We start from the raw sequence: 22,822 nt of genomic DNA, 5'->3' as shown, positions 1-22,822 counted from the left end.
CTTGAAATACTTGAGCGTACAATGGAATGGATATTCTGGAAGTTTCGCATCTGGCATGTTTGCCACAATGAATTTCTCCCATATCTTAGCCGGCTCCAAGAAATCTGCACTGAGATTTCCAATCCAGAATACTGCAGAGGACTCCATCTCTGTTGTCATCAATAGTTGGTGGACCATTTCTTTTGGCACGTCTATCAGACAGCCATCTGGTGTACATTTTATTGTGCAGTTCAATCTACACAAAGCATCTCTTCCCAGTAGAGCAATAGGTGTATGTTCTGATACCAATATGGGTATTGTAGTTTTCTGATTTTTATAGCAGAGCTCAATTGGTTCCGTGAGAGGAATCAGCTGCTTCACTCCCTCAAACCCCCTTGTCCGAATCAGTTGATTGGACATAGGAAGATGTGTACCATCTTCAGGCCGAACACATCACTTCTGGTCGGTTATTTACTTTCACCTCAATTGTTGGATCTCTTTCCGGCCCTGATGCTACCAGCTGACACCCCCCTTTCGGATTTTCCGGGCACCTCTAGAATCCTGGCTCCGGGCCCCTGTGAGGGTTCACCAGTCCTCCAAGCGACCTTGACTGGCCCCTGAATCCTCCTCTGAAATTTCCTCCTCTGAAATTTCCTCCTGAGCTATTGCACTCACGGGCAAAGTGACCAACCTGTCCACAATTGTAACACACTTCTGGAGATTGCTGAAAGTATGGATTAAATCCTCCTCTTCTTGAGCTTCCTCGTCCTCTTCCTCTCCAATTCTGCATCTGTCCATAAACTGGCTGTGGATATGAAACAACTGGGACCACTAGTGGTGGTTGGGACAATTGCGGTTGTTCCTGGCTTGACTGAAGCTGTGGTGGTGATTGTTGCTTTGGTAAACACTGCTCCTCCATAACCAAAGCCTGTTTCTTCTCCTTCTTCTTATTTTCCCCCCAGTTGTATTTGATTGAGTTTCCTGAGAGTCACTTGGTCCTGTTCTTTCTGATCATGTTCCTTTTTCCTATATAGATCCACTTGATGGGCTATATGATCTGTATAGACTCCTATTGCCATGCTTCCAAGTCCAACCACCTCTGCCAGTTTGCTCCTTACTGGTGGGGGCAACCCCATCTGTAGTTTAGCTCGCAAAATTGACCGCTCCATTTGACTCGCCTCTGGATCATTTCCTGTGATATTTCTCCACACCTGATGAGCTCTCGACACATAGGCTCTCGGATTCTCTTCTTTTCCCAATGAATCAATCAAGATATTGTCAGGATGCACATTTGTGGGAAACGTGTCTTTCAGTGCTCTCCACAGTCGATTCCTACTTGCAGCGAACAACTCAGGATCATTTACAGCAGTCCCCACATATCGATTAAGTCCCGTTCTCTGAAAAATCTCTTCCATACCTGGAATCCCCAGGAGATTAGCAAAAAGTCTCTTAATATCTCCTATGGCAGTTTGTGTTCCTACCGTAATTTCTTCCAACTTCGAGATCCAAGGATGTGCTCCATCTTGAAGAATAGGCAACTTCTCAAGTATATCTGACATATCGGTATTCTGCAAAGGCTTATACTCCAGATTCTGTCCTCGGATTATCACTGGCAGCATCTTCTTACTTGTGCTCCCTTTCCTTGGGCGTAATGCATACTTCTTCTCCAATTTTTGGGACCCTTTTTTCCTCAATTTCTCCCTCTGTATTGTCAGCTTCTCGAGATGTTCTTCCAATTCTCTTATTTCTTCTGGATAAGTCGACTTCTCCAAGCATGATATGCATCGATCCATGTCTTTTTCTATTTCTTCAGTAGTCATTGGAGGATAAAATCCTCTTGAACATGAAGCACCTTTAATCTCCCACTCTTCATCGCTGTCTCCATCTTCACTTTCATCGGAGATCTGATCTCCTGTATCCTTCTTCTTCCAACTTTCATCACCCCTTCTTTCCGCTCTGGCCAGCCTCCGTCTGATCACAGGATCATATCCACCCATGATCTCTTCTACATCACTCTGTTCATCATCATCTTCCATTCTCCTAAGCCTCGCTCTACCCTTAGTTTCCCAAACATGTCATTTTCTTCTTACTTTTGGAGCTTGGAGTCATCTTTATAGTTGTTTCTGCTTGTCCTCTCTCTATGACTCGTTCATCTTCATCTCTAATGCAATAACCACCCTCCTGAATGATCACTGGAAGCTGAGGATAGACATCCTTAAACTCCGCTTCCTCCTCGTATGGTGGAGGTCTCTTTGCTGAATCCGTATGTGAGAAGGGTTTGTTGACTTCTGCCATTAATTTTTCTCTGTTATCTTTGCCTCTTTTGCCATTTTTTCTCCACACCTCTGTCCCTTTTCTCTTGCGTCTCTTTCATCAGTTTTTGACCTTCATGTTCGAACAACTTAAGAACACCCAGCTCTCTTCGTCTCTTCTCTTTACGTCGTTCCCCTTTTTTCCCCTTGTTTTGATCCGACTTATATGTGGACACAAGTACTTGCATTATTTTAAGTACACCTGGGTTAAGAGTCCCTTCCACAGGCCATGGTTGTTCAATATTAGGCCAACGCTTATGCCATTTTTCAGATAACTTTACAATACCATCAACTAGAGGATTATTTTTTTGCACTACATCAACCGGAGTAGTTACTTTCAACGTTTTAATGTCCTTTTTCCGCATAGTGACAACTCTTTTATATTTCTTTATTGTAAAATTATTTTCCTTATTACTTATTTGTTTATTTTTCTTTTAATTCTACTTAATTGTTGATAGGTGGCAATTTACCACATCCGCTAACGGAAAATCAAGGGAATTTGTCAACTCCAGAGCAATCACAAAAATCTTGTTATCCAGCAATCACACGGTGCCAACTGCTACCTAATAAGCACCCACTCACCTTAGTTTTGACCCCAAAAGCTCAATACCACTCAATTCCCAACACAACTTGACTTCAAACGACCCCTGCACAAAAACTCCCATATGTAATATTCAAGTACAGTAACTGATCAGTCCGTTGCCAAGTCTCCCCTTAGATAGTCATAACATGAAATATGGCAGGCATACACAAATAGACTCTCTTTGTTACAAATGTGTCTATAATGTCCTGAAAGGAAACAAACTAAATGTGTATCAGCCGTAATAATTATAAATGAGTATAGACACATATGCACAGGTGTTTGTAAAGAGTTTGTGGATTGCACAATACTGGCCAGACTGGATCCGGGGCTGCTTTGCTGTGGCGCGCTGGACGGCACCCCCTCTCTCTCCTTCTCTCTCTCTCTCTCTCCTTCTTGTCTCTCAGATCACAGGAGAACAAAAACCCAAAAAAAGGCAAACAACACTTTAGTCCTTTTATGTACTCACAAGGTTATTTCCCCCAAAAATAAGAGTGTCACCTCTCTGAGTAATCATAATCTATTTTCCCTAACTTTTAACATATCTACGTTAACATGCAAGCTAAGGAATTTCGGTGTCATTTACACTGGGGATGCTGGGGACACTACTCTTCACTCCTATTTAAAGCTTACTCTGTTAAAAAACGTTCTGAAATACCAATGAAAATGCCTTTTAAATATGTATTTACACACATAAAAAAAACCCCAAATGAAAAGTAAGTAAAATATAGAAAAACAACAAAACATGCGCACTTCCCCAAAAAAGTAACTTAGGCTAAGAAAAAACCCCACTGCTGCTTCTGAAATGACCCAAACCATACAGCAGCATTGATCAATAACTTTAACAAATTTCAAAACACATTTTTCCCCTTGATCAAGTTCCCTTCTCTATTTCTTTATTCATATATATGTTTTCTTGAATCCTAGCATTATCGTCCTCTGCATAGTCTCTCACACACACACTAGGCTTCTCCTATTTCTCACACACACAACCGAGACACAGCAGGGACAGCTCTCCACACACACACACACATGGTAGCTATCCAGTCAACAAGAATGCATTTCTTCACACTGTTTATACAGCATGCTTCCGCCGCACCTTTTCCTTTATTATTTTCCTTCCTAAATTTATGCTACCTCGAGTTTGCAGATATTTAATGAGAGGCCACTTCGGACATAGTTCGTCAACACATGTATCGAGAGGTAACTTACAATTAAATTTTCTTCTACAAGCTCCCAGTTCCTTTGAACAGACCCGAAAATTCACCTAGTTCCTTTCCAGGATTTGCGGCCCATCTAAGATCGCCTTTCAAGGGCTTTTTGTCCAGATCTGCGGCGTCCTAATCCTTATTTTTCCTTTTTCCTTAACCTTATATTTTCTTCCTTATCCTTATTAATTTGTATTCAAGCCGAATGACCCTGGCCAGGGTTACACTCTCTCTCTTTTTCCCTTACTCCAATTTACCTATTCCTTAAAGCCTAGTTTCACGCGACAGTAATTTCCATCCCACATGACTTACGGTTATAAGAATCTGAGGGCCCATATTCTTAATCTTTGCAAAGTTATGAAACCTCACTTCCCGTTACTCCTAGGCTGTTCCTTTTTCTTCCTTTTATATCTATCTATCTGTCTTCATTACATTCACACACACACAACCTTTTTGCGTTATCCACAACGCACACAAAATTTAGAACGGAGTCTTCTCACACATCCACCCGCAAGCATTCACACGGGATCGAACCGGTGTACCCTTCAACGCACACACAGACACACGAACTGACCAGCGCCCACAGTTTATGAGAAAACTCACCCTATACGCTAGCTTCTGGAGCGGGAGTCAGCTCGATGGAGCCCTGTGTTGGAACGATGAATTCTGGCACAACACGGTCCCTTCGTGGTCGCCAATTTCTGTGGTGTCCGAACGATAATGCTGCGTGATGTGTTGAGAAGAAATCCGCTTGACACTGTTCTTGATTATAAAAGTTTATTACATCAAAGAATTCAGCATCAATTACAAGCTCTGCAGCAGCTTGGAGAGTGACCCAGCCCGATGGCCACTCTGTCTCTCTGTACATTGAACACAGCTTATATAGGACATGTTTAGGTCTCTGCTAAAAACCATATAAGGGCACAGTGCTGTAAAATAAGTGTAACCATCTATTAGACACCACAGAAGGGTACAGTCCCTTCATACACACTAATCTCTTTATACACACTAATCTCTTTATACCTAATTTCTACTTCCCCTAACACTGCACCCATCAATCATTACTTCCCCATAAGGGTTCACTGTCCCTCTCACCAGCTGCAGAGCATTATGTTAAACTGTAATGGCCGGATGCACGTAATGGCCAGATGCACATATGTTATACACCACACCACACATTGTGTTTCCTGTATTTTTCCCTTTCTCTGTAGTGAAACTTGCTGTCTGTCCTCCTAGCTGGTGACCTCATGGTATGTGAAGCCCTAGTGGCCTAATGGATAAGGCACTGGCCTCCTAAGCCAGGGATTGTGGGTTAGAGTCCCATCTGGGGTGTGGGGGAGCAGAGTGGTGCATGACCTCATGGGATGTGAAGCCGTATTGGCCTTGTGGATAAGACACTGGCCTCCTAAGCCAGGGATTGTGGGAGAGCAGAGTGGCGCAGAGGAAGCCTGCTGGGCCCATTGATTTAAAAACCACACATTGTGTTTCCTGTATTTTTCCCTTTCTCTGTAGTGAAACTTGCTGTCTGTCCTCCTAGCTGGTGACCTCATGGTATGTGAAGCCCTAGTGGCCTAATGGATAAGGCACTGGCCTCCTAAGCCAGGGATTGTGGGTTCGAGTCCCATCTGGGGTGTGGGAGAGCAGAGTGGCGCAGCGGAAGCGTGCTGGGCCCATAACCCAGAGGTCGATGGATCGAAACCATCCTCTGCTAGTACTGTTTTACTGGCAGCCTGGCGATGTGTGGTGAGGTGTCAAGGAAGCCATCTACACCAGGGTTGAGAAGCCGTCATTGAACAGGGGAGGGGGTCTACGCCACCACTTATCCCCCACTTACAATGCTGTCCTTTCATCTCTTCCCAGGAAACTCAACAAACGTAACCTATTGACCTCAGGTGAAGATACCAACGAAGGTCGTTCAGTCTTGGCCACAAGTAGTCTTAACGACTGTAACGACTGTAACGACTGTCGTCACAGCAACAAGGAACACTTACGAACCAGCGGTATCGATGACCCGGGATAACGCCCCCACTGAGGTGAAATAGCTGAGTTTCCCTGCCAGTCAGTCAGAACTGAAGAAGTCCTTTGGATGAGGGACGAAACGTCTTCCAGTGTCTTCAACCAAGTCCAGTTGCCCCTGATTTTAACCTTCGTTGGATAACTATGACCTGGATGACTGAGAATCTTCATAGACTTCTGACCCAGTGATTCAAAACCGCACATTGTGCTTCCCGTATTTGTCCCTCTCTCTATAGTGAAAGTTGCTGTATGTCTTCCTAGTTGGTGACCTCATGGGATGTGAAGCCCTATTCCCCTCATGGATAAGGCACTGGCCTCCTAAGCCAGGGATTGTGGGTTAGAGTCCCATCTGGGGTGCGGGGGAGCAGAGTGGCGCAGCAGAAGCCTGCTGTGCCCAGTGATTCAAAGCCAGGGATTGTGGGTTCGAGGCCCATCTGCAAAGTGGCAGAGCAGAGTGGCGCAGCGGAAGCGTGCTGGGCCCATAACCCAGAGGTCGATGGATCGAAACCATCCTCTGCTAACAGTGATTTATGGGCAGCGTGGTGCCAGTGATTCAAAACCACACATTGGTCCCTTTCTCTATAGTGAAAGTTACTGTATGTCTTCCTAGTTGGTGACCTCATGGGATGTGAATCCCTATTGGCCTTATGGATAAGGCACTGGCCTCCTAAGCCAGGGATTGTGGGTTAGAGTCCCATCTGGGGTGTGGGGGAGCAGAGTGGTGCATGACCTCATGGGATGTGAAGCCGTATTGGCCTTGTGGATAAGACACTGGCCTCCTAAGCCAGGGATTGTGGGAGAGCAGAGTGGCGCAGAGGAAGCCTGCTGGGCCCATTGATTTAAAAACCACACATTGTGTTTCCTGTATTTTTCCCTTTCTCTGTAGTGAAACTTGCTGTCTGTCCTCCTAGCTGGTGACCTCATGGTATGTGAAGCCCTAGTGGCCTAATGGATAAGGCACTGGCCTCCTAAGCCAGGGATTGTGGGTTCGAGTCCCATCTGGGGTGTGGGAGAGCAGAGTGGCGCAGCGGAAGCGTGCTGGGCCCATAACCCAGAGGTCGATGGATCGAAACCATCCTCTGCTAGTACTGTTTTACTGGCAGCCTGGCGATGTGTGGTGAGGTGTCAAGGAAGCCATCTACACCAGGGTTGAGAAGCCGTCATTGAACAGGGGAGGGGGTCTACGCCACCACTTATCCCCCACTTACAATGCTGTCCTTTCATCTCTTCCCAGGAAACTCAACAAACGTAACCTATTGACCTCAGGTGAAGATACCAACGAAGGTCGTTCAGTCTTGGCCACAAGTAGTCTTAACGACTGTAACGACTGTAACGACTGTCGTCACAGCAACAAGGAACACTTACGAACCAGCGGTATCGATGACCCGGGATAACGCCCCCACTGAGGTGAAATAGCTGAGTTTCCCTGCCAGTCAGTCAGAACTGAAGAAGTCCTTTGGATGAGGGACGAAACGTCTTCCAGTGTCTTCAACCAAGTCCAGTTGCCCCTGATTTTAACCTTCGTTGGATAACTATGACCTGGATGACTGAGAATCTTCATAGACTTCTGACCCAGTGATTCAAAACCGCACATTGTGCTTCCCGTATTTGTCCCTCTCTCTATAGTGAAAGTTGCTGTATGTCTTCCTAGTTGGTGACCTCATGGGATGTGAAGCCCTATTCCCCTCATGGATAAGGCACTGGCCTCCTAAGCCAGGGATTGTGGGTTAGAGTCCCATCTGGGGTGCGGGGGAGCAGAGTGGCGCAGCAGAAGCCTGCTGTGCCCAGTGATTCAAAGCCAGGGATTGTGGGTTCGAGGCCCATCTGCAAAGTGGCAGAGCAGAGTGGCGCAGCGGAAGCGTGCTGGGCCCATAACCCAGAGGTCGATGGATCGAAACCATCCTCTGCTAACAGTGATTTATGGGCAGCGTGGTGCCAGTGATTCAAAACCACACATTGGTCCCTTTCTCTATAGTGAAAGTTACTGTATGTCTTCCTAGTTGGTGACCTCATGGGATGTGAATCCCTATTGGCCTTATGGATAAGGCACTGGCCTCCTAAGCCAGGGATTGTGGGTTAGAGTCCCATCTGGGGTGTGGGGGAGCAGAGTGGTGCATGACCTCATGGGATGTGAAGCCGTATTGGCCTTGTGGATAAGACACTGGCCTCCTAAGCCAGGGATTGTGGGAGAGCAGAGTGGCGCAGAGGAAGCCTGCTGGGCCCATTGATTTAAAAACCACACATTGTGTTTCCTGTATTTTTCCCTTTCTCTGTAGTGAAACTTGCTGTCTGTCCTCCTAGCTGGTGACCTCATGGTATGTGAAGCCCTAGTGGCCTAATGGATAAGGCACTGGCCTCCTAAGCCAGGGATTGTGGGTTCGAGTCCCATCTGGGGTGTGGGAGAGCAGAGTGGCGCAGCGGAAGCGTGCTGGGCCCATAACCCAGAGGTCGATGGATCGAAACCATCCTCTGCTAGTACTGTTTTACTGGCAGCCTGGCGATGTGTGGTGAGGTGTCAAGGAAGCCATCTACACCAGGGTTGAGAAGCCGTCATTGAACAGGGGAGGGGGTCTACGCCACCACTTATCCCCCACTTACAATGCTGTCCTTTCATCTCTTCCCAGGAAACTCAACAAACGTAACCTATTGACCTCAGGTGAAGATACCAACGAAGGTCGTTCAGTCTTGGCCACAAGTAGTCTTAACGACTGTAACGACTGTAACGACTGTCGTCACAGCAACAAGGAACACTTACGAACCAGCGGTATCGATGACCCGGGATAACGCCCCCACTGAGGTGAAATAGCTGAGTTTCCCTGCCAGTCAGTCAGAACTGAAGAAGTCCTTTGGATGAGGGACGAAACGTCTTCCAGTGTCTTCAACCAAGTCCAGTTGCCCCTGATTTTAACCTTCGTTGGATAACTATGACCTGGATGACTGAGAATCTTCATAGACTTCTGACCCAGTGATTCAAAACCGCACATTGTGCTTCCCGTATTTGTCCCTCTCTCTATAGTGAAAGTTGCTGTATGTCTTCCTAGTTGGTGACCTCATGGGATGTGAAGCCCTATTCCCCTCATGGATAAGGCACTGGCCTCCTAAGCCAGGGATTGTGGGTTAGAGTCCCATCTGGGGTGCGGGGGAGCAGAGTGGCGCAGCAGAAGCCTGCTGTGCCCAGTGATTCAAAGCCAGGGATTGTGGGTTCGAGGCCCATCTGCAAAGTGGCAGAGCAGAGTGGCGCAGCGGAAGCGTGCTGGGCCCATAACCCAGAGGTCGATGGATCGAAACCATCCTCTGCTAACAGTGATTTATGGGCAGCGTGGTGCCAGTGATTCAAAACCACACATTGGTCCCTTTCTCTATAGTGAAAGTTACTGTATGTCTTCCTAGTTGGTGACCTCATGGGATGTGAATCCCTATTGGCCTTATGGATAAGGCACTGGCCTCCTAAGCCAGGGATTGTGGGTTAGAGTCCCATCTGGGGTGTGGGGGAGCAGAGTGGTGCATGACCTCATGGGATGTGAAGCCGTATTGGCCTTGTGGATAAGACACTGGCCTCCTAAGCCAGGGATTGTGGGAGAGCAGAGTGGCGCAGAGGAAGCCTGCTGGGCCCATTGATTTAAAAACCACACATTGTGTTTCCTGTATTTTTCCCTTTCTCTGTAGTGAAACTTGCTGTCTGTCCTCCTAGCTGGTGACCTCATGGTATGTGAAGCCCTAGTGGCCTAATGGATAAGGCACTGGCCTCCTAAGCCAGGGATTGTGGGTTCGAGTCCCATCTGGGGTGTGGGAGAGCAGAGTGGCGCAGCGGAAGCGTGCTGGGCCCATAACCCAGAGGTCGATGGATCGAAACCATCCTCTGCTAGTACTGTTTTACTGGCAGCCTGGCGATGTGTGGTGAGGTGTCAAGGAAGCCATCTACACCAGGGTTGAGAAGCCGTCATTGAACAGGGGAGGGGGTCTACGCCACCACTTATCCCCCACTTACAATGCTGTCCTTTCATCTCTTCCCAGGAAACTCAACAAACGTAACCTATTGACCTCAGGTGAAGATACCAACGAAGGTCGTTCAGTCTTGGCCACAAGTAGTCTTAACGACTGTAACGACTGTAACGACTGTCGTCACAGCAACAAGGAACACTTACGAACCAGCGGTATCGATGACCCGGGATAACGCCCCCACTGAGGTGAAATAGCTGAGTTTCCCTGCCAGTCAGTCAGAACTGAAGAAGTCCTTTGGATGAGGGACGAAACGTCTTCCAGTGTCTTCAACCAAGTCCAGTTGCCCCTGATTTTAACCTTCGTTGGATAACTATGACCTGGATGACTGAGAATCTTCATAGACTTCTGACCCAGTGATTCAAAACCGCACATTGTGCTTCCCGTATTTGTCCCTCTCTCTATAGTGAAAGTTGCTGTATGTCTTCCTAGTTGGTGACCTCATGGGATGTGAAGCCCTATTCCCCTCATGGATAAGGCACTGGCCTCCTAAGCCAGGGATTGTGGGTTAGAGTCCCATCTGGGGTGCGGGGGAGCAGAGTGGCGCAGCAGAAGCCTGCTGTGCCCAGTGATTCAAAGCCAGGGATTGTGGGTTCGAGGCCCATCTGCAAAGTGGCAGAGCAGAGTGGCGCAGCGGAAGCGTGCTGGGCCCATAACCCAGAGGTCGATGGATCGAAACCATCCTCTGCTAACAGTGATTTATGGGCAGCGTGGTGCCAGTGATTCAAAACCACACATTGGTCCCTTTCTCTATAGTGAAAGTTACTGTATGTCTTCCTAGTTGGTGACCTCATGGGATGTGAATCCCTATTGGCCTTATGGATAAGGCACTGGCCTCCTAAGCCAGGGATTGTGGGTTAGAGTCCCATCTGGGGTGTGGGGGAGCAGAGTGGTGCATGACCTCATGGGATGTGAAGCCGTATTGGCCTTGTGGATAAGACACTGGCCTCCTAAGCCAGGGATTGTGGGAGAGCAGAGTGGCGCAGAGGAAGCCTGCTGGGCCCATTGATTTAAAAACCACACATTGTGTTTCCTGTATTTTTCCCTTTCTCTGTAGTGAAACTTGCTGTCTGTCCTCCTAGCTGGTGACCTCATGGTATGTGAAGCCCTAGTGGCCTAATGGATAAGGCACTGGCCTCCTAAGCCAGGGATTGTGGGTTCGAGTCCCATCTGGGGTGTGGGAGAGCAGAGTGGCGCAGCGGAAGCGTGCTGGGCCCATAACCCAGAGGTCGATGGATCGAAACCATCCTCTGCTAGTACTGTTTTACTGGCAGCCTGGCGATGTGTGGTGAGGTGTCAAGGAAGCCATCTACACCAGGGTTGAGAAGCCGTCATTGAACAGGGGAGGGGGTCTACGCCACCACTTATCCCCCACTTACAATGCTGTCCTTTCATCTCTTCCCAGGAAACTCAACAAACGTAACCTATTGACCTCAGGTGAAGATACCAACGAAGGTCGTTCAGTCTTGGCCACAAGTAGTCTTAACGACTGTAACGACTGTAACGACTGTCGTCACAGCAACAAGGAACACTTACGAACCAGCGGTATCGATGACCCGGGATAACGCCCCCACTGAGGTGAAATAGCTGAGTTTCCCTGCCAGTCAGTCAGAACTGAAGAAGTCCTTTGGATGAGGGACGAAACGTCTTCCAGTGTCTTCAACCAAGTCCAGTTGCCCCTGATTTTAACCTTCGTTGGATAACTATGACCTGGATGACTGAGAATCTTCATAGACTTCTGACCCAGTGATTCAAAACCGCACATTGTGCTTCCCGTATTTGTCCCTCTCTCTATAGTGAAAGTTGCTGTATGTCTTCCTAGTTGGTGACCTCATGGGATGTGAAGCCCTATTCCCCTCATGGATAAGGCACTGGCCTCCTAAGCCAGGGATTGTGGGTTAGAGTCCCATCTGGGGTGCGGGGGAGCAGAGTGGCGCAGCAGAAGCCTGCTGTGCCCAGTGATTCAAAGCCAGGGATTGTGGGTTCGAGGCCCATCTGCAAAGTGGCAGAGCAGAGTGGCGCAGCGGAAGCGTGCTGGGCCCATAACCCAGAGGTCGATGGATCGAAACCATCCTCTGCTAACAGTGATTTATGGGCAGCGTGGTGCCAGTGATTCAAAACCACACATTGGTCCCTTTCTCTATAGTGAAAGTTACTGTATGTCTTCCTAGTTGGTGACCTCATGGGATGTGAATCCCTATTGGCCTTATGGATAAGGCACTGGCCTCCTAAGCCAGGGATTGTGGGTTAGAGTCCCATCTGGGGTGTGGGGGAGCAGAGTGGTGCATGACCTCATGGGATGTGAAGCCGTATTGGCCTTGTGGATAAGACACTGGCCTCCTAAGCCAGGGATTGTGGGAGAGCAGAGTGGCGCAGAGGAAGCCTGCTGGGCCCATTGATTTAAAAACCACACATTGTGTTTCCTGTATTTTTCCCTTTCTCTGTAGTGAAACTTGCTGTCTGTCCTCCTAGCTGGTGACCTCATGGTATGTGAAGCCCTAGTGGCCTAATGGATAAGGCACTGGCCTCCTAAGCCAGGGATTGTGGGTTCGAGTCCCATCTGGGGTGTGGGAGAGCAGAGTGGCGCAGCGGAAGCGTGCTGGGCCCATAACCCAGAGGTCGATGGATCGAAACCATCCTCTGCTAGTACTGTTTTACTGGCAGCCTGGCGATGTGTGGTGAGGTGTCAAGGAAGCCATCTACACCAGGGTTGAGAAGCCGTCATTGAACAGGGGAGGGGGTCTACGCCACCACTTATCCCCCACTTACAATGCTGTCCTTTCATCTCTTCCCAGGAAACTCAACAAACGTAACCTATTGACCTCAGGTGAAGATACCAACGAAGGTCGTTCAGTCTTGGCCACAAGTAGTCTTAACGACTGTAACGACTGTAACGACTGTCGTCACAGCAACAAGGAACACTTACGAACCAGCGGTATCGATGACCCGGGATAACGCCCCCACTGAGGTGAAATAGCTGAGTTTCCCTGCCAGTCAGTCAGAACTGAAGAAGTCCTTTGGATGAGGGACGAAACGTCTTCCAGTGTCTTCAACCAAGTCCAGTTGCCCCTGATTTTAACCTTCGTTGGATAACTATGACCTGGATGACTGAGAATCTTCATAGACTTCTGACCCAGTGATTCAAAACCGCACATTGTGCTTCCCGTATTTGTCCCTCTCTCTATAGTGAAAGTTGCTGTATGTCTTCCTAGTTGGTGACCTCATGGGATGTGAAGCCCTATTCCCCTCATGGATAAGGCACTGGCCTCCTAAGCCAGGGATTGTGGGTTAGAGTCCCATCTGGGGTGCGGGGGAGCAGAGTGGCGCAGCAGAAGCCTGCTGTGCCCAGTGATTCAAAGCCAGGGATTGTGGGTTCGAGGCCCATCTGCAAAGTGGCAGAGCAGAGTGGCGCAGCGGAAGCGTGCTGGGCCCATAACCCAGAGGTCGATGGATCGAAACCATCCTCTGCTAACAGTGATTTATGGGCAGCGTGGTGCCAGTGATTCAAAACCACACATTGGTCCCTTTCTCTATAGTGAAAGTTACTGTATGTCTTCCTAGTTGGTGACCTCATGGGATGTGAATCCCTATTGGCCTTATGGATAAGGCACTGGCCTCCTAAGCCAGGGATTGTGGGTTAGAGTCCCATCTGGGGTGTGGGGGAGCAGAGTGGTGCATGACCTCATGGGATGTGAAGCCGTATTGGCCTTGTGGATAAGACACTGGCCTCCTAAGCCAGGGATTGTGGGAGAGCAGAGTGGCGCAGAGGAAGCCTGCTGGGCCCATTGATTTAAAAACCACACATTGTGTTTCCTGTATTTTTCCCTTTCTCTGTAGTGAAACTTGCTGTCTGTCCTCCTAGCTGGTGACCTCATGGTATGTGAAGCCCTAGTGGCCTAATGGATAAGGCACTGGCCTCCTAAGCCAGGGATTGTGGGTTCGAGTCCCATCTGGGGTGTGGGAGAGCAGAGTGGCGCAGCGGAAGCGTGCTGGGCCCATAACCCAGAGGTCGATGGATCGAAACCATCCTCTGCTAGTACTGTTTTACTGGCAGCCTGGCGATGTGTGGTGAGGTGTCAAGGAAGCCATCTACACCAGGGTTGAGAAGCCGTCATTGAACAGGGGAGGGGGTCTACGCCACCACTTATCCCCCACTTACAATGCTGTCCTTTCATCTCTTCCCAGGAAACTCAACAAACGTAACCTATTGACCTCAGGTGAAGATACCAACGAAGGTCGTTCAGTCTTGGCCACAAGTAGTCTTAACGACTGTAACGACTGTAACGACTGTCGTCACAGCAACAAGGAACACTTACGAACCAGCGGTATCGATGACCCGGGATAACGCCCCCACTGAGGTGAAATAGCTGAGTTTCCCTGCCAGTCAGTCAGAACTGAAGAAGTCCTTTGGATGAGGGACGAAACGTCTTCCAGTGTCTTCAACCAAGTCCAGTTGCCCCTGATTTTAACCTTCGTTGGATAACTATGACCTGGATGACTGAGAATCTTCATAGACTTCTGACCCAGTGATTCAAAACCGCACATTGTGCTTCCCGTATTTGTCCCTCTCTCTATAGTGAAAGTTGCTGTATGTCTTCCTAGTTGGTGACCTCATGGGATGTGAAGCCCTATTCCCCTCATGGATAAGGCACTGGCCTCCTAAGCCAGGGATTGTGGGTTAGAGTCCCATCTGGGGTGCGGGGGAGCAGAGTGGCGCAGCAGAAGCCTGCTGTGCCCAGTGATTCAAAGCCAGGGATTGTGGGTTCGAGGCCCATCTGCAAAGTGGCAGAGCAGAGTGGCGCAGCGGAAGCGTGCTGGGCCCATAACCCAGAGGTCGATGGATCGAAACCATCCTCTGCTAACAGTGATTTATGGGCAGCGTGGTGCCAGTGATTCAAAACCACACATTGGTCCCTTTCTCTATAGTGAAAGTTACTGTATGTCTTCCTAGTTGGTGACCTCATGGGATGTGAATCCCTATTGGCCTTATGGATAAGGCACTGGCCTCCTAAGCCAGGGATTGTGGGTTAGAGTCCCATCTGGGGTGTGGGGGAGCAGAGTGGTGCATGACCTCATGGGATGTGAAGCCGTATTGGCCTTGTGGATAAGACACTGGCCTCCTAAGCCAGGGATTGTGGGAGAGCAGAGTGGCGCAGAGGAAGCCTGCTGGGCCCATTGATTTAAAAACCACACATTGTGTTTCCTGTATTTTTCCCTTTCTCTGTAGTGAAACTTGCTGTCTGTCCTCCTAGCTGGTGACCTCATGGTATGTGAAGCCCTAGTGGCCTAATGGATAAGGCACTGGCCTCCTAAGCCAGGGATTGTGGGTTCGAGTCCCATCTGGGGTGTGGGAGAGCAGAGTGGCGCAGCGGAAGCGTGCTGGGCCCATAACCCAGAGGTCGATGGATCGAAACCATCCTCTGCTAGTACTGTTTTACTGGCAGCCTGGCGATGTGTGGTGAGGTGTCAAGGAAGCCATCTACACCAGGGTTGAGAAGCCGTCATTGAACAGGGGAGGGGGTCTACGCCACCACTTATCCCCCACTTACAATGCTGTCCTTTCATCTCTTCCCAGGAAACTCAACAAACGTAACCTATTGACCTCAGGTGAAGATACCAACGAAGGTCGTTCAGTCTTGGCCACAAGTAGTCTTAACGACTGTAACGACTGTAACGACTGTCGTCACAGCAACAAGGAACACTTACGAACCAGCGGTATCGATGACCCGGGATAACGCCCCCACTGAGGTGAAATAGCTGAGTTTCCCTGCCAGTCAGTCAGAACTGAAGAAGTCCTTTGGATGAGGGACGAAACGTCTTCCAGTGTCTTCAACCAAGTCCAGTTGCCCCTGATTTTAACCTTCGTTGGATAACTATGACCTGGATGACTGAGAATCTTCATAGACTTCTGACCCAGTGATTCAAAACCGCACATTGTGCTTCCCGTATTTGTCCCTCTCTCTATAGTGAAAGTTGCTGTATGTCTTCCTAGTTGGTGACCTCATGGGATGTGAAGCCCTATTCCCCTCATGGATAAGGCACTGGCCTCCTAAGCCAGGGATTGTGGGTTAGAGTCCCATCTGGGGTGCGGGGGAGCAGAGTGGCGCAGCAGAAGCCTGCTGTGCCCAGTGATTCAAAGCCAGGGATTGTGGGTTCGAGGCCCATCTGCAAAGTGGCAGAGCAGAGTGGCGCAGCGGAAGCGTGCTGGGCCCATAACCCAGAGGTCGATGGATCGAAACCATCCTCTGCTAACAGTGATTTATGGGCAGCGTGGTGCCAGTGATTCAAAACCACACATTGGTCCCTTTCTCTATAGTGAAAGTTACTGTATGTCTTCCTAGTTGGTGACCTCATGGGATGTGAATCCCTATTGGCCTTATGGATAAGGCACTGGCCTCCTAAGCCAGGGATTGTGGGTTAGAGTCCCATCTGGGGTGTGGGGGAGCAGAGTGGTGCATGACCTCATGGGATGTGAAGCCGTATTGGCCTTGTGGATAAGACACTGGCCTCCTAAGCCAGGGATTGTGGGAGAGCAGAGTGGCGCAGAGGAAGCCTGCTGGGCCCATTGATTTAAAAACCACACATTGTGTTTCCTGTATTTTTCCCTTTCTCTGTAGTGAAACTTGCTGTCTGTCCTCCTAGCTGGTGACCTCATGGTATGTGAAGCCCTAGTGGCCTAATGGATAAGGCACTGGCCTCCTAAGCCAGGGATTGTGGGTTCGAGTCCCATCTGGGGTGTGGGAGAGCAGAGTGGCGCAGCGGAAGCGTGCTGGGCCCATAACCCAGAGGTCGATGGATCGAAACCATCCTCTGCTAGTACTGTTTTACTGGCAGCCTGGCGATGTGTGGTGAGGTGTCAAGGAAGCCATCTACACCAGGGTTGAGAAGCCGTCATTGAACAGGGGAGGGGGTCTACGCCACCACTTATCCCCCACTTACAATGCTGTCCTTTCATCTCTTCCCAGGAAACTCAACAAACGTAACCTATTGACCTCAGGTGAAGATACCAACGAAGGTCGTTCAGTCTTGGCCACAAGTAGTCTTAACGACTGTAACGACTGTAACGACTGTCGTCACAGCAACAAGGAACACTTACGAACCAGCGGTATCGATGACCCGGGATAACGCCCCCACTGAGGTGAAATAGCTGAGTTTCCCTGCCAGTCAGTCAGAACTGAAGAAGTCCTTTGGATGAGGGACGAAACGTCTTCCAGTGTCTTCAACCAAGTCCAGTTGCCCCTGATTTTAACCTTCGTTGGATAACTATGACCTGGATGACTGAGAATCTTCATAGACTTCTGACCCAGTGATTCAAAACCGCACATTGTGCTTCCCGTATTTGTCCCTCTCTCTATAGTGAAAGTTGCTGTATGTCTTCCTAGTTGGTGACCTCATGGGATGTGAAGCCCTATTCCCCTCATGGATAAGGCACTGGCCTCCTAAGCCAGGGATTGTGGGTTAGAGTCCCATCTGGGGTGCGGGGGAGCAGAGTGGCGCAGCAGAAGCCTGCTGTGCCCAGTGATTCAAAGCCAGGGATTGTGGGTTCGAGGCCCATCTGCAAAGTGGCAGAGCAGAGTGGCGCAGCGGAAGCGTGCTGGGCCCATAACCCAGAGGTCGATGGATCGAAACCATCCTCTGCTAACAGTGATTTATGGGCAGCGTGGTGCCAGTGATTCAAAACCACACATTGGTCCCTTTCTCTATAGTGAAAGTTACTGTATGTCTTCCTAGTTGGTGACCTCATGGGATGTGAATCCCTATTGGCCTTATGGATAAGGCACTGGCCTCCTAAGCCAGGGATTGTGGGTTAGAGTCCCATCTGGGGTGTGGGGGAGCAGAGTGGTGCATGACCTCATGGGATGTGAAGCCGTATTGGCCTTGTGGATAAGACACTGGCCTCCTAAGCCAGGGATTGTGGGAGAGCAGAGTGGCGCAGAGGAAGCCTGCTGGGCCCATTGATTTAAAAACCACACATTGTGTTTCCTGTATTTTTCCCTTTCTCTGTAGTGAAACTTGCTGTCTGTCCTCCTAGCTGGTGACCTCATGGTATGTGAAGCCCTAGTGGCCTAATGGATAAGGCACTGGCCTCCTAAGCCAGGGATTGTGGGTTCGAGTCCCATCTGGGGTGTGGGAGAGCAGAGTGGCGCAGCGGAAGCGTGCTGGGCCCATAACCCAGAGGTCGATGGATCGAAACCATCCTCTGCTAGTACTGTTTTACTGGCAGCCTGGCGATGTGTGGTGAGGTGTCAAGGAAGCCATCTACACCAGGGTTGAGAAGCCGTCATTGAACAGGGGAGGGGGTCTACGCCACCACTTATCCCCCACTTACAATGCTGTCCTTTCATCTCTTCCCAGGAAACTCAACAAACGTAACCTATTGACCTCAGGTGAAGATACCAACGAAGGTCGTTCAGTCTTGGCCACAAGTAGTCTTAACGACTGTAACGACTGTAACGACTGTCGTCACAGCAACAAGGAACACTTACGAACCAGCGGTATCGATGACCCGGGATAACGCCCCCACTGAGGTGAAATAGCTGAGTTTCCCTGCCAGTCAGTCAGAACTGAAGAAGTCCTTTGGATGAGGGACGAAACGTCTTCCAGTGTCTTCAACCAAGTCCAGTTGCCCCTGATTTTAACCTTCGTTGGATAACTATGACCTGGATGACTGAGAATCTTCATAGACTTCTGACCCAGTGATTCAAAACCGCACATTGTGCTTCCCGTATTTGTCCCTCTCTCTATAGTGAAAGTTGCTGTATGTCTTCCTAGTTGGTGACCTCATGGGATGTGAAGCCCTATTCCCCTCATGGATAAGGCACTGGCCTCCTAAGCCAGGGATTGTGGGTTAGAGTCCCATCTGGGTGCGGGGGAGCAGAGTGGCGCAGCAGAAGCCTGCTGTGCCCAGTGATTCAAAGCCAGGGATTGTGGGTTCGAGGCCCATCTGCAAAGTGGCAGAGCAGAGTGGCGCAGCGGAAGCGTGCTGGGCCCATAACCCAGAGGTCGATGGATCGAAACCATCCTCTGCTAACAGTGATTTATGGGCAGCGTGGTGCCAGTGATTCAAAACCACACATTGGTCCCTTTCTCTATAGTGAAAGTTACTGTATGTCTTCCTAGTTGGTGACCTCATGGGATGTGAATCCCTATTGGCCTTATGGATAAGGCACTGAGAAGCCGTCATTGAACAGGGGAGGGGGTCTACGCCACCACTTATCCCCCACTTACAATGCTGTCCTTTCATCTCTTCCCAGGAAACTCAACAAAGTAACGTATTGACCTCAGGTGAAGATACCAACGAAGGTCTTCAGTCTTGGCCACAAGTATCTTAACGACTGTAACGACTGTCGTCACAGCAACAAGGAACACTTACGAACCAGCGGTATCGATGACCCGGGATAACGCCCCCACTGAGGTGAAATAGCTGAGTTTCCCTGCCAGTCAGTCAGAACTGAAGAAGTCCTTTGGATGAGGGACGAAACGTCTTCCAGTGTCTTCACCAAGTCCAGTTGCCCCTGATTTAACCTTCGTTGGATAACTATGACCTGGATGACTGAGAATCTTCATAGACTTCTGACCCGTGATTCAAAACCGCACATTGTGCTTCCCGTATTTGTCCCTCTCTCTATAGTGAAAGTTGCTGTATGTCTTCCTAGTTGGTGACCTCATGGGATGTGAAGCCCTATTCCCCTCATGGATAAGGCACTGGCCTCCTAAGCCAGGGATTGTGGGTTAGAGTCCCATCTGGGGTGCGGGGGAGCAGAGTGGTGCATGACCTCATGGGATGTGAAGCCGTATTGGCCTTGTGGATAAGACACTGGCCTCCTAAGCCAGGGATTGTGGGAGAGCAGAGTGGCGCAGAGGAAGCCTGCTGGGCCCATTGATTTAAAAACCCACATTGTGTTTCCTGTATTTTTCCCTTTCTCTGTAGTGAAACTTGCTGTCTGTCCTCCTAGCTGGTGACCTCATGGTATGTGAAGCCCTAGTGGCCTAATGGATAAGGCACTGGCCTCCTAAGCCAGGGATTGTGGGTTCGAGTCCCATCTGAGTTGTGGGAGAGCAGAGTGGTGCAGCGGAAGCGTGCTGGGCCCATAACCCAGAGGTCGATGGATCGAAACCATCCTCTGCTAGTACTGTTTTACTGGCAGCCTGGCGATGTGTGGTGAGGTGTCAAGGAAGCCATCTACACCAGGGTTGAGAAGCCGTCATTGAACAGGGGAGGGGGTCTACGCCACCACTTATCCCCCACTTACAATGCTGTCCTTTCATCTCTTCCCAGGAAACTCAACAAACGTAACCTATTGACCTCAGGTGAAGATACCAACGAAGGTCGTTCAGTCTTGGCCACAAGTAGTCTTAACGACTGTAACGACTGTAACGACTGTCGTCACAGCAACAAGGAACACTTACGAACCAGCGGTATCGATGACCCGGGATAACGCCCCACTGAGGTGAAATAGCTGAGTTTCCCTGCCAGTCATCAGAACTGAAGAAGTCCTTGGATGAGGGACGAAACGTCTTCCAGTGTCTTCAACCAAGTCCAGTTGCCCCTGATTTTAACCTTCGTTGGATAACTATGACCTGGATGACTGAGAATCTTCATAGACTTCTGACCCAGTGATTCAAACCGCACATTGTGCTTCCCGTATTTGTCCCTCTCTCTATAGTGAAAGTTGCTGTATGTCTTCCTAGTTGGTGACCTCATGGGATGTGAAGCCTATTCCCCTCATGGATAAGGCACTGGCCTCCTAACCAGGATTGTGGGTTAGAGTCCCATCTGGGGTGCGGGGGAGCAGAGTGGCGCAGCAGAAGCCTGCTGTGCCCAGTGATTCAAAGCCAGGGATTGTGGGTTCGAGGCCCATCTGCAAAGTGGCAGAGCAGAGTGGCGCAGCGGAAGCGTGCTGGGCCCATAACCCAGAGGTCGATGGATCGAAACCATCCTCTGCTAACAGTGATTTATGGGCAGCGTGGTGCCAGTGATTCAAAACCACACATTGGTCCCTTTCTCTATAGTGAAAGTTACTGTATGTCTTCCTAGTTGGTGACCTCATGGGATGTGAATCCCTATTGGCCTTATGGATAAGGCACTGAGAAGCCGTCATTGAACAGGGAGGGGGTCTACGCCACCACTTATCCCCCACTTACAATGCTGTCCTTTCATCTCTTCCCAGGAAACTCAACAAACGTAACGTATTGACCTCAGGTGAAGATACCAACGAAGGTCGTTCAGTCTTGGCCACAAGTAGTCTTAACGACTGTAACGACTGTAACGACTGTCGTCACAGCAACAAGGAACACTTACGAACCAGCGGTATCGATGACCCGGGATAACGCCCCCACTGAGGTGAAATAGCTGAGTTTCCCTGCCAGTCAGTCAGAACTGAAGAAGTCCTTTGGATGAGGACGAAACGTCTTCCAGTGTCTTCAACCAAGTCCAGTTGCCCCTGATTTTAACCTTCGTTGGATAACTATGACCTGGATGACTGAGAATCTTCATAGACTTCTGACCCAGTGATTCAAAACCGCACATTGTGCTTCCCGTATTTGTCCCTCTCTCTATAGTGAAAGTTGCTGTATGTCTTCCTAGTTGGTGACCTCATGGGATGTGAAGCCCTATTCCCCTCATGGATAAGGCACTGGCCTCCTAAGCCAGGGATTGTGGGTTAGAGTCCCATCTGGGGTGCGGGGGAGCAGAGTGGTGCATGACCTCATGGGATGTGAAGCCGTATTGGCCTTGTGGATAAGACACTGGCCTCCTAAGCCAGGGATTGTGGGAGAGCAGAGTGGCGCAGAGGAAGCCTGCTGGGCCCATTGATTTAAAAACCACACATTGTGTTTCCTGTATTTTTCCCTTTCTCTGTAGTGAAACTTGCTGTCTGTCCTCCTAGCTGGTGACCTCATGGTATGTGAAGCCCTAGTGGCCTAATGGATAGGCACTGCCTCCTAAGCCAGGGATTGTGGGTTCGAGTCCCATCTGAGGTGTGGGAGAGCAGAGTGGCGCAGCGGAAGCGTGCTGGGCCCATAACCCAGAGGTCGATGGATCGAAACCATCCTCTGCTAGTACTGTTTTACTGGCAGCCTGGCGATGTGTGGTGAGGTGTCAAGGAAGCCATCTACACCAGGGTTGAAGCCGTCATTGAACAGGGGGGGGTCTACGCCACCACTTATCCCCCACTTACAATGCTGTCCTTTCATCTCTTCCCAGGAAACTCAACAAACGTAACCTATTGACCTCAGGTGAAGATACCAACGAAGGTCGTTCAGTCTTGGCCACAAGTAGTCTTAACGACTGTAACGACTGTAACGACTGTCGTCACAGCAACAAGGAACACTTACGAACCAGCGGTATCGATGACCCGGGATAACGCCCCCACTGAGGTGAAATAGCTGAGTTTCCCTGCCAGTCAGTCAGAACTGAAGAAGTCCTTTGGATGAGGGACGAAACGTCTTCCAGTGTCTTCAACCAAGTCCAGTTGCCCCTGATTTTAACCTTCGTTGGATAACTATGACCTGGATGACTGAGAATCTTCATAGACTTCTGACCCAGTGATTCAAAACCGCACATTGTGCTTCCCGTATTTGTCCCTCTCTCTATAGTGAAAGTTGCTGTATGTCTTCCTAGTTGGTGACCTCATGGGATGTGAAGCCCTATTCCCCTCATGGATAAGGCACTGGCCTCCTAAACCAGGGATTGTGGGTTAGAGTCCCATCTGGGGTGCGGGGGAGCA

General features: G+C 49.5%; 11 non-coding genes across 11 annotated transcripts; all 11 read left to right on the top strand.

Moving 5' to 3' along the window:
- The first annotated feature begins 5,338 nt into the window (after positions 1–5,338).
- Positions 5,339–5,411, top strand: trnar-ccu. Its single transcript has one exon. It is a non-coding gene; the product is annotated as a tRNA-Arg (tRNA).
- A 228-nt stretch (positions 5,412–5,639) lies between these two features.
- On the top strand, positions 5,640–5,712 carry trnar-ccu. The gene has a single exon. It is a non-coding gene; the product is annotated as a tRNA-Arg (tRNA).
- Positions 5,713–7,029: 1,317 nt separating this feature from the next.
- Positions 7,030–7,102, top strand: trnar-ccu. The gene has a single exon. It is a non-coding gene; the product is annotated as a tRNA-Arg (tRNA).
- Positions 7,103–8,419: 1,317 nt separating this feature from the next.
- trnar-ccu lies at positions 8,420–8,492 on the top strand. Its single transcript has one exon. It is a non-coding gene; the product is annotated as a tRNA-Arg (tRNA).
- Positions 8,493–9,809: 1,317 nt separating this feature from the next.
- On the top strand, positions 9,810–9,882 carry trnar-ccu. Its single transcript has one exon. It is a non-coding gene; the product is annotated as a tRNA-Arg (tRNA).
- Positions 9,883–11,199: 1,317 nt separating this feature from the next.
- trnar-ccu lies at positions 11,200–11,272 on the top strand. The gene has a single exon. It is a non-coding gene; the product is annotated as a tRNA-Arg (tRNA).
- Positions 11,273–12,589: 1,317 nt separating this feature from the next.
- Positions 12,590–12,662, top strand: trnar-ccu. Its single transcript has one exon. It is a non-coding gene; the product is annotated as a tRNA-Arg (tRNA).
- A 1,317-nt stretch (positions 12,663–13,979) lies between these two features.
- On the top strand, positions 13,980–14,052 carry trnar-ccu. Its single transcript has one exon. It is a non-coding gene; the product is annotated as a tRNA-Arg (tRNA).
- A 1,317-nt stretch (positions 14,053–15,369) lies between these two features.
- trnar-ccu lies at positions 15,370–15,442 on the top strand. Its single transcript has one exon. It is a non-coding gene; the product is annotated as a tRNA-Arg (tRNA).
- A 1,317-nt stretch (positions 15,443–16,759) lies between these two features.
- Positions 16,760–16,832, top strand: trnar-ccu. Its single transcript has one exon. It is a non-coding gene; the product is annotated as a tRNA-Arg (tRNA).
- Positions 16,833–18,149: 1,317 nt separating this feature from the next.
- On the top strand, positions 18,150–18,222 carry trnar-ccu. The gene has a single exon. It is a non-coding gene; the product is annotated as a tRNA-Arg (tRNA).
- The last annotated feature ends 4,600 nt before the right edge of the window (positions 18,223–22,822 follow it).

This window comes from Micropterus salmoides, unplaced genomic scaffold, assembly GCF_014851395.1.
Source record: "Micropterus salmoides isolate LMB-PRFRI ecotype aquatic unplaced genomic scaffold, ASM1485139v1 Ms_hic_scaffold_1698, whole genome shotgun sequence".
Lineage (NCBI taxonomy): Eukaryota > Metazoa > Chordata > Actinopteri > Centrarchiformes > Centrarchidae > Micropterus > Micropterus salmoides.
Note: the sequence above shows the minus strand (reverse complement) of the source record. Positions and strands in the feature narration are given on the sequence as shown.